At 41.4% G+C, this 11,275-nt stretch overlaps 1 long non-coding RNA gene across 3 annotated transcripts in view; it reads left to right on the forward strand.

Moving 5' to 3' along the window:
- Window positions 1-10,884, forward strand: part of LOC309523649 — a 39,179-nt gene extending 28,295 nt beyond the window's left edge. For 2 of the 3 annotated variants that reach the window (XR_014215488.1, XR_014215489.1), the window contains one exon: window positions 10,815-10,884. This is a non-coding gene — a long non-coding RNA (uncharacterized lncRNA). The remainder of the gene's footprint in view (window positions 1-10,814) is intronic. The other variant, XR_014215490.1, reaches the window with a different exon arrangement.
- Window positions 10,885-11,275: the final 391 nt, after the last annotated feature.

Here is an 11,275-nt window from a genome sequence, read left to right on the forward strand (position 1 = left end):
CAACCCCCCAGACCACTTGAAAATTGCTTAGGGTCTTGACGGACCACTTAAATGATTTTTCTGCCTGTAGTAGCAATTGCTCTGCTAGATGCTGTATGGCTTTAATTGTATTTTTATTGCTTCTTTTATTACTTATATTGTATTTTATTGTATTGCAAATTGAATTTCATAGAATGCATTATGAAACAAAATATAAAGTAATAAAATACACTATAAGAAAGAAAAGAAGCATTAAATTCAATTAAAAAGCAATATGAATATTTAATGTGCTGCACCCGCTATTCATAGCCGCTGCTCCTGCTGATCTTCGAAGAAACATTCCACCTGAATGAAGCTGGTGTAGCAAATATTAAACTAAAAGGCCCGTAATGTACATTGTATTCACGTTACACTGTGGGGAGGGAATCTTGTGTGTGTGTATTTGTTCCATATAAGATAAAATCCCACAAAACAACACATAATTTTTCAGGGTCATCCAAGCCTTTGGCAACATGGTAATTTATGAGTTACTTCTTCAACTCAAGCTAAACTCCAGAACAAAACCAGAAGTAGCAAATCCTGCAAGGTTTTCCACTCTGGGGCACGTAAGCCACGTATATCCACGTCAGGACTTCCTTTCAACATCCCATAGATTTCGTAATCAAAGCTGCAATGAAGTTGGAATGGGAAGCTTGAGTATTTTTGGGAAGCTTGAGTATTTTTGGGAAGCTTGAGTATTTTTGGGAAGCTTGAGTATTTTTGGGAAGCTTGAGTATTTTTGGGAAGCTTGAGTATTTTTGTCATTTCTTGGCAAAACATTGTCTAGAATTTGAATACCTATGGGCTTTCTGAATAATTTTAATCCATTTGGACCTTCAAACAGGTTTCTGAATACAGTGGTACCTCGGGTTACATACGCTTCAGGTTACACACTCCGCTAACCCAGAAATAGTACCTTGGGTTAAGAACTTTGCTTCAGGATGAGAAGAGAAATCATGCAGTGGCGGCGCAGCAGCAGCAGGAGGCCCCATTAGCTAAAGTGGTGCTTCAGGTTAAGAACAGTTTCAGGTTAAGAACGGACCTCCAGAACGAATTAAGTTCTTAACCCGAGGTACCACTATAGAGAGCTTCCATCTGAAACAAAAAATATCAAGTCCATATTTGTGTTTGGCGTTTTGTCCCACAGATACTGAGTATTTATAGAGTGGAAAGCCTTATAAGTTCTTTATATATAAAATAAGTGGGGAAGCGTTGGGCTGGGTACTAAATATGGCCATCTAGGCTTAACTCTATGCCGCTTAAAATTCTTCCCAAGCCACACCACCTCATAAGATAATGCCTTTGGGATTTTGCCCATCTAGGTAGAGAAAAGGTGCAGAAAGCCTATAAAAGGCAAAATTTGCCTTCGTTGTTCTGCTCGCTTCTTCCTCTGGTCCCACCCACTACTGATATGGCCCCTGGAAGGCTTCCCAGAAGGGAATGTGGCCCTCAGGATTAAAAAGTTCCCCAACTCAAGGATGGCTCAAGGGTTGGAAAACTCCATACCATCCAACATTTCTCCAATGAAAATAGGGACGTCCTAAGGAAAAGTAGGACATTCCAGAAACTGAGACAGCTTCTCTAAATCAGGGATGTCCCTGGAAAATAAGGACACTTGGAGGGTCTGCTCTGATACATATAATAATATAAACAAATAGTAGTAGCCAAAGATATGCCAATGTATCATATCAGGTGAAACAAAACTAAAAAGTGATGAGGCAGCTGGAGACTGACTTTCCCAGTACTTCCATAGAGTAACACCACATAAGAGATGGAACTAAAATAGGGCTGCCAACTTTGAACTGAAGCTGTTCTGTTAACAGCAATTCCTTCTGGCTCAACGAGCAAGTAGCCTTTACTTGTTGACTTCTGCATAGCAAACATCAGGAAAATGGGCAGTTTTTAAGTTTTTTAAATTTTACTTTGTTCTGACCTGTTGGAAACTCTAAACTTGAACCCTGACTTACTTAGCATTTCAGTGCATCGAAACTCCTCTAAATACCTTGCACCAAACACTCCTTTTCTGGAGGAAACGAACGAACAAATGATCTCTTTCTAATATATTCAACCAAGTACAAGTTATAAATGATAAAAAATGTATGGGTGTATGTGTGCAGTTTTGCATGATTTGAATAACTTGGCAGCATTTGGAAAGCAACATTCTAATACCTTCATTGGAGAGATCTATGTCCTTTCCCAAATATGACTCTGGGGTCAGCAGCGAATGCTGTTTATTGATCCTTACCTGCATGGATTGTGAGCTGTGAACATGTTCTACTTAAGCTGAGCATAAACAGATGGCCACAGGAGAGGGGTGACACCAACATAAATTGACTGAGCTAGCAGCACAAGTGCCCGTTTTGCTTTAAGTTCCTATCAGGGGACTGTTACCAGATTTTCTAGTTCAAACCCTGGGAGGATTACAAAAAAGGGTTTCCCTGGGCAGCCTCATGATGACGCTTGGGCTTGGATGCAGCTGTGCAAGGATAGGAAGAAGGCATTTCAGCAAACAACTTGCGGTCGCTCAGCCAGGTCAAAAATACAGCCGAGGAGGGTTGTGTGTGTGCTTCCTTGGCTGCTCAGCTTAGCCTGTAAAGTATCACCATTTACAACCAGGTCAGAGGTCATGGCCTGTTAGGCCACAGGGCAGGGCCAGCACCTCTCACCCTTTGTCAGTGATTCTGAGCCTTTCATTCCTATAAACTTCCCCAGGCTGCTGGTTAATGTCCTTATATCCCAGCGCTAGAGATTGCCACTAATCGGTTTCTTGGAGGGGAAAGGGGTTAAGCTTTGAAGAGGCAGATCATCAACTTTTCTGTCTTTCCAATATGCCTGCTGATACCTGGAAACGCTGCTGAAGAAGGGAGCATAAAGCTCCTAGGATTTCCCCCCAACCCTTGATCCAGAAATCCCTGATCCTTTTCACAGGACTAAAATAAAGCCAGGAACACAAAGCACCGGTTCATACATCCCTTTACATCACTTGGTTTCTCCTTACTGGGTTACTCAGCAAACAGATGCTGACCAGTAACCGAAAGTGTGAACTGGCTCCACGCTGAAATACACTGTGTGCTTAAGATGACATGGAAGCTTTTTCTGCTATTTGATCTGTAAAGACTCACACTTACATGTGAGGCCTCAGTGGAAGCTGCAGTGATCACATGATGAAAAATGCATGGGTGAATCAGCCCCAGATCCAGTATAGTGTGTGGCACAGGGATGGGGGACATGTGGCTCTCCAGGTGAACAACTCCCATTGTCCCTAGTTAGTATGGCTAATATGCAGGGATCATGGGAGTCGTAATCCACCAACACCTGGAAGGTCACTGATTTCCAACCTTTGGTGTAATGGCTGGCATGTTGGACTACATTTGGGAGACCCTGGTTCAAATCTCTGTTTTGTCATGATGGCATTGAAGCTCTGGGTCAGTTGTTGTTATGATGATAAAAATTAAATGGGTGAAGCTCTGACCTCTGTGGAGCGAAGGTAGAATAAAAGTGCAATGTGAAATAATAATAGATCAGGGATTAGGTGGTCTATATTTATGTTCATTCCAGGCACTTGTTGAATGGCATACTAAAAGCAAAGTATGACACTGTCTTTTGTGGACTGAGGCCCTGTGCCGTGGCATAACAGGTAGAAACCAGCAGGTGAAATTTTCCATTGCTGCATCATCATGCCAGGGGAAAAACTTCTCTTGCCAACATCTGTCTGTTATGGAGCAATTAAGGGCATTATTACAAGTGGAACATAAGGATTGCTACTGATAAGTTGGAATAGAGTGTTTCTGTTTCAGATGTAATTCTCAAATCAGTGCCCAACACTCCCTCTGCGAAATAATTATCCATCTTTTTTGCTCAGTGGTAGAGCACACATTCCCCAGGTTCAATCCTTCCCATCACCAGTTAAAAGGATATCAGAATTTAAGGGTGGGAGAAAAATGTGATTCAGTTTACATTTTTCCATGAACCTTCATACTTCCTGAAATATGAGCCTTGCTTTTCAGATGTGCCCATATCCAAATCTTGTAGTTCTCCCAGCAAACAGTATGTACAAAAATGCAAACATGAAAACCTTATATTGGGGGGGAAATAACACACAATAATGCATTATGTTGGAGAAAATTGCATGCAAGTAATGTGCATATTAATTAATTAATAAGGGATGCAGGTGGTACTGGGGGTTAAACCACAGAGCCTAGGACTTGCCGATCAGAAGGTCGTGGTTCAAATCCCCACAACGGGGTGAGCTCCTGTTGCTCGGTCCCTGCTCCTGCCAACCTAGCAGTTTGAAAGCACGTCAAAGTGCAAGTAGATAAATAGGTACCGCTCCGGCGGGAAGGTAAATGGCTGCTCTGGTTTGCCAGAAACGGCTTAGTCATGCTAGCCACATGACCCGGAAGCTGTACGCCGGCTCCTTGGCCAGTAAAGCGAGATGAGCACTGCAACGCCAGAGTCGGCCATGACTGGACCTAATGGTCAGGGGTCCCTTTACCTTTACCTCTTAATGTGCATATTATTAAAAAACAACAATTGCACTAAAATGCTGACAAGTTTTCACGAGGACTTCAAAAATTGTAACTGCAGACTGATACGAAAATGTGGTGAACTGAATTTAGGATTGGCAAAATTAGAAGCTGAGAGAAAACCAGAATTGACAGATTTACCCATCCCTACCTCACAACAGAAGTGCAGGGAAAGATACCCACGTGCGATCCTGGAGGATCCCTATCAGTCAGAGCAGAGGAAAGTGGGATACATGGATTAGTGTCTTGACCCAATATAAGGCAGATTTATATAATATAGGAGGATTGCATTTTCCGTAGGGGTTACATTCCAGAGGAGTAGCATGGAAAAGCAAAATCGTGTAAAGCCAGAACAATTCCTTGGAACCATCACCCTATGTGTGCCATCTTACCTTCTGGAGCCAGCACAAGATCTCACAGGACCGTTCAAGATCTCATGTGATCTCACTAAGGCACCCAGAGCCTGCGTGCAACCTTCCCAGAGCCCAGTAAGCAAAGTGGAGGGCTTAGAAATGTTTTCCGTGGTGGGAACACCCGCTGTGGAAAGAACTTTTAAAGCTCTCTAACCTGCATATAGGGTGAACTAAAGGTGAGTTAAGTTAATTTGGGGGTAAAACTTGGAATAATGTCTGCTTCCCTCTCCCCCAACCCCCAGCAGGAGTCCCAGACTCTGGTTTACCTTTATAAACAAAAATGGAAGCTAAATCTGACATCACTAAAGAAAGTTAGAAAGCAAAATATGGAGGCAGTTTTCTAGGACTTATTAGGCACATACGGATAGGCTGCTATTGCTGAGGACATGTGAGACATTCTTGTATCTTCCTTGCTGAAGAAATTCATTCTCTTCAAATATGAGTAACTTGCAGGAAGATGTAGCCACTGCTATTGGGGGTCACTTTGGTGCAGTTATTTTCACCAGTTTGCCATGGTTTGGGAAGGGAAGGCAGGGTGGGGTAGGTTCTTGCCTACTTCACACTGTTTTTTTGTGGACAGTGGTTTGTTAAACAGAATAATTGGTTCAATTAATTTGGCCATCTCACGCTAAGGTTGAGAAGGGAAAACAGGAAAATGGCTTGGTGATTCCCCTTAGGCAACTTTGGAGGTGGTGGGTAGCTTCTAAGGCTCATAGCTCAGGGCTAAAGGGCGCAGTGGTGTCCAAACGTTTTTCAAAAAGGGCCAGATTTGATGAAGTGAAGGGCCGTGGGGGCCCACCTGCTTTTTTCCAAGGGCGGGCGGGACCTAGTCTACTTCTTCAGATGCATGAAATGTTTCCCTGAGTTATAGATATGTACCAGGTTTTAGTCTGTGAAATATCATGCCTCTGAGATGCTGCAGCCCACAGAAGCTTATGTCATAATGAACATGTTAATCTTTAAGATGCCACGAGACTCTTGGTTGTTTTTGCTGGAAAAGACTAATTAACTGGAAACAGTTAATTAAATTGTAATTAGTGGATGCTGCTCCATTAAGACAACTGGGACACTACCAGGGTATAAATAATTGTTGTTGTTGTTGTTGTTGTTGTTGTTGTTGTTGTTACCACCAACTTCGGACTGTCCTCAGCCAGTCTCCACTTGTCTGTCTTCTTGCTGATAGCCAATTGGGTAGGGGCTCTGCCTGTCATTGGGTCTGGCTTCATCTCCTGTTGGTCTCCACGCTTTCTGCCCTTCCAGTCCCAATGGGCACCATCTACTGCTGTCCATCATGTTGATATTTAATTGATACTTGACACCGAGCTGTGGAATTCCATCCCCACAGAAGTGTGTCTTGAACTGTCATGGTGTAGCTTTCCCTGTGTTCTGAAGATACACTTCTTTACCTTGGCCTTTTATATACATATATAAATATTTATTAAAGTTTTCACAGTATTACATAATGAAAAATGAAAAATAAAAAATAGGCAATAAAAAACAGTTAAAAATAATTCCATCTTTACATCACTTATCTTTCATTTACTTGTTTCCCGGACCTCCTCATACCTCCCTTTTTTGTATTCCAGTTCAATTTATTAGTTCAGCAATTCCTTTCCCTCCTTATTATCCTGATCTTTAATCTTAATATATTATAACATTAAATTTTTACCTATTAAAAATCCAGTTTTTCCATATTCTTTTAAACCATTACAGCTAGAAACCACTTAACTTCAATCCAACATCATTCTAACATTCCTCAATTTTGCAATATTTCTGTAAATAGTCTTTAAATTTCCTCCAATCTTCTTCCACCGACTCTTCTCCCTGGTCTCGGATTCTGCCAGTCATTTCCGCCAATTCTCTTTACCTTGGCCTTTGACACCTGAGTTATATAATTCTTAGGATCCATCCAATTTCATCTGGCTGCACAGTCATTTGTTTTAATTGATTTTAATATTGATTTTTTTATGTTTCTACAGCCTGCCCTTGGACCTTATGGCAAAGGAGTTGTAATAACGGATAATAACAATAGTATTCAGCTAAGCTTTACTCAAGAGTAGACCCGCTGAAATGAATGGGCCTAACTTAGGTTCTACTCTGAGTCTATTCAGAGTAGAACCTAAGTTAGGGTCCGCTCTGAGTAAAATGTGGGTGGATACCACCAAAACTCTCTGGGTATATAGAGACAGAGCCGGCCCACACATGAGGTGGGGTGAGGCAGCCACCTTATGCGGCACCCCCCAAGAGGCTCATCAACATCAGTGTAACCATAATCTCCCCCCCCCCAACCTTGGCAATTGCTGTAGCCGTTCTGACTCCAGGTAGAATCTCTGTAGTAGCATAGAGAGCAGTTGGCAGTGAAGAGAAATCTAGATGGCCCTACTGTGAACACAGAAGGTTAGTAAACCCAGTTTGAAAAACTTAAGTCACCAGGATAAAACTTGAAATGATTTTACACTGATGTTGATGAGCTATATAAAACTCCCCTTATGACATGTTCAGAATTAAATTCATTTTTAAGTAATATGTATTTAGTGCCATCACCTCTGTTCCACTGCCTAGCTTTGCTGCTGGTCTCATTGGCCTTCAGGGGCAGGAGGAGACTAAGGGCAAAGCTATGTGGAACACCTCCCCTCATGCTAAGCCAGTGAGAAGGGAGGCCTTCGGCCATCCAGCTTTGTCACTGGAGTGGTGGTGAAAGGCGGTGGTGATGTCCCTCAACCCACTCTGAAGGGGGGGTGTCCCCCACCCCACCTCTTGAAAGGAGGAGCTGATACAAAGCCCCTCTGCTGGGTGAGAACTGGAGTTCTGGAAGCCCCCTGTCTAGAGCCGCAACGTTTCCTTAAGTGCCTCTTGAGTCTTGGAGCAAATGTGCTGAGAGAGCCTTTCTGCTGGTTTCCCTTACTATTAGTGGGTGAATGTTGCTGTCTTGTCCTGTTTATGAATTTTCCTGGGGCTGCTGGCAACTGAACCCTGGAACTAGAAGTACCAATTGCCTGACCCAACATGTCAAGTCTGATAATAATGATTTTTACAGAAATAAAGGAGCTTGTGTGCTGAGCACATTTTCTGAAGACCTTAATGGGGCTGTGATGGTATCCGTCCCTTTGGGGATAAGGGGTATTTGCCAGCATGAGCTGCAAGTAAGGGTGTTTTGGTTCTCTCCGTTTACCAGTTCCCCTATCTTAAATTCAGTTGTCTGATGCAAGTTAATAAATTCATTATCTTTAAAAAGCCTTGTTAGTATTGTTATAGATTTAGGGTAAACCCTAGAAATCAATAAATTCTAGGATTGTGATTATTTGGGGTGGGAAGGGAGAAATACAAGCTGCAGAGGAATTCCTGGGCTGGCTTATGCAAACCAACTTGGCTGAGCTATGGCTATCAATAGAACAATTGAGGGCCATCAACATGACAAGGTCTTGGATCCATCTTTGGCAGAAGCAGACTGGAGGCTGCCTGCCTTGCTGCCTCTTGAAATGCCTATGCTGTAAGATCTGGACTCCCTCCATGTAGACTGAAGGTGTAAATAGGTGACTAAACCCTATTTCTTAAAGCACGACAGTCTCCGCCATGACTTCCATTCTCCAAAGGGACACAGACCCAGTGTACGTACCTAGGAGTCCATGGGCTTTTGCCACCACTCAGCAGACACCCAGGTTTTGTAACACTATTTTCAGTATTTTTTTTTTTTATGCTTTTATTAAATCCAACTCATTATACATTATCCGTTTTACAACAAATCATATGCATTTTCGACTTCCTTCAACGTCGCTGACATTCTTTCATAGTTATTCTTTTAGTACACATTCCATTCTTCCATATTGCCATTTACACCTCCTTTCCTCCTATATTTCTATTAAACAATATTCGTTGGTTCTTTACAAAGCCTCTTTAAACCCCACCAGCGTTGTATTTACACCATAATTATTTTCCAGATAACACACAAATTTCTCCCAGTCTTCTATAAATTTTTGGTCTTTTGTATATCTAATCTTCCCTGTTAATTTGTCCAATTCTGCATATTCTATTAACTTTGCTCTCCATTCTTCTACCCTTGGAATTTCCTCCTGCTTCCACCTCTGAGCCAATACTATTCTGGCAGCTGTTACAGCATACTGGAAAAATTTTCGGTCTTTTCTTCTGATGTCCTTCCTTACAATACCTAATAAAAAAGCCTCTGGTCTTTTCACAAAAGTATACCTCAATATCTTTTTCATCTCGTTATAGATTTCTTCCCAGAAGCTTTTAACTTTCTTACACTCCCACCACTGGTGGAAGAATGTACCTTCTTTAAGTTTACATTTCCAGCATTTGTTATCTACTTTGTACATCTTTGCCAGTCTCACAGGTGACAGGTACCATCTGTAAAGCATTTTCATCATGTTTTCTTTCAATGTCATACAAGCTGTAAATTTTATATTCTCTTTCCACAACCTTTCCCAATCCCCCAATTGAATATTGTATCCCAAATCCTTTGCCCATTGCACCATCACTGACTTCACCTCCTCATCCTTCGTGTGCCACTCTAACATTATTTTATACATTTTTGATAGGTTTTTAAATTCACTATTTATTATCTCTTTTTGAAAAATTGATTCTTTTTCTACATACCCCCTTTCCTTCAACTCTTTTTTAAACATTTCATTTACTTGAAAGTAGTGTAACCAATCATATGTTAATGCTTTAACTTGGTCATATGATTTCATTTTCCACTTCCCTCCTTCATTAATGACCATTTCTCCATATGTTCCCCACTTTCCTCTCATATTAATTTTCTTAACACACATAGTTTCTAACGGAGATAGCCAATGTGGGACTTTTGGTTCTAATATGTTTTTATATCTATCCCAGACCTCTATTAATGCTCCTCTAAAAATATGATTTCCAAATCCCTTATGTAACCTCTTTTTATCACACCATAGGTATACGTGCCACCCAAATTTGTTATTGAACCCCTCCAAATCTAATAGTTCTTTGTCTTCCAATTTTACCCAATCTTTCACCCAACACAGGCACGCTGCCTCATAGTACAATCTCATGTCTGGGAGGCCGAAGCCTCCTCTCTCCTTTGCTTCCGTCAATAACTTAAATCTAATTCTGGGCTTCTTTCCTTCCCAGACATATCTTGATATTACCTTTTGCCATTCCCCAAAAATTTTTGTGCCTTTTAATATGGGTAAAGTTTGGAATAAAAATAATAACTTAGGGAGCACCATCATTTTTACCATTGATATTCTTCCCCATAGTGATAGTTTCAATCTATTCCAAACCTCCAGATCCTTCTTTATATCTTTCCACATAGGGATGTAATTGTATTGGTATAAATCTATATTCTTATCCGAGAGCCAAATTCCCAAATATTTAATCTTCTTGACTACCTCAATTTCCGTTTGTTGTTTTAATACTTCAATTTTGTCTTGGTCCAAATTTTTCACTATCATTTTAGTCTTCCTCTTATTCAATCTAAATCCTGATAGTTTCCCAAATTGTTCCATCTCTTCCAGTACTTCTTTTATACTTTCTATCGGATCTTCCAGAGTTACCACCACATCATCCGCAAAGGCCTTTACCTTATATTCGTTAACACCTAATGTCACCCCTTTAATTTGCTTATTTTGTCTTATTGCATTTAATAAAACTTCCAGGACCACTATAAATAGTAATATTTTCAGTATTTTAGTACAAATTTCTCCTAATGGACACATTTCTGTGTGTGGGTTTTGACCAATGAAAAGATTTTTGTAAACAATTTTTCCACATTATGATGCATTCTTATACGCTGCTTTCAGATACATATGCATCTTTGTGCACAGTTTCCCTGCATATATGAATTTTTCTATGCCTTCTTTGGTAGGAGAACTGCACCGCAAAATTAAGAGAAGGGCAAATTTCTAACAAATGGATGCATTGGTTTGGCAATCAGGTAGGTTCTCCTTTAAGTGCAAGCCAAAGTAAATTTCTGCTCCATCCCTAGTTGCAAGGTGTGGAGATTGTGCCCCTGCCAAGCACCTGCTTCGGAGGGCAGTTCCCTCAGCCCCATCATCCCTTCCACCCCCAAACAAAACATTCTTTTGCAAACAGGAAATAGAATTTCCTTGGAAAAGGCACGTTCATTTGAGCTGCCAAGCTCATCTGCGCTGCTGTCCTCCGTTCGGAGTTTCCTCGAAGGACTGTGGCAGGATGCTTTCCAGGTTGGCCCGGGAGCGTGCGCAAGGGAGACATCCTCCCTTTGTTGGCTATTGTTAGCCTTCCGTCACCTGCAGAAGCCATCGGTGGCGTGACTCAGGCCCTTGCTATGTCTCTAGGAAACAGGAT

Source organism: Podarcis vaucheri, assembly GCF_965113315.1.
Source record: "Podarcis vaucheri genome assembly, chromosome: Z".
NCBI classification, from domain to species: domain Eukaryota; kingdom Metazoa; phylum Chordata; class Lepidosauria; order Squamata; family Lacertidae; genus Podarcis; species Podarcis vaucheri.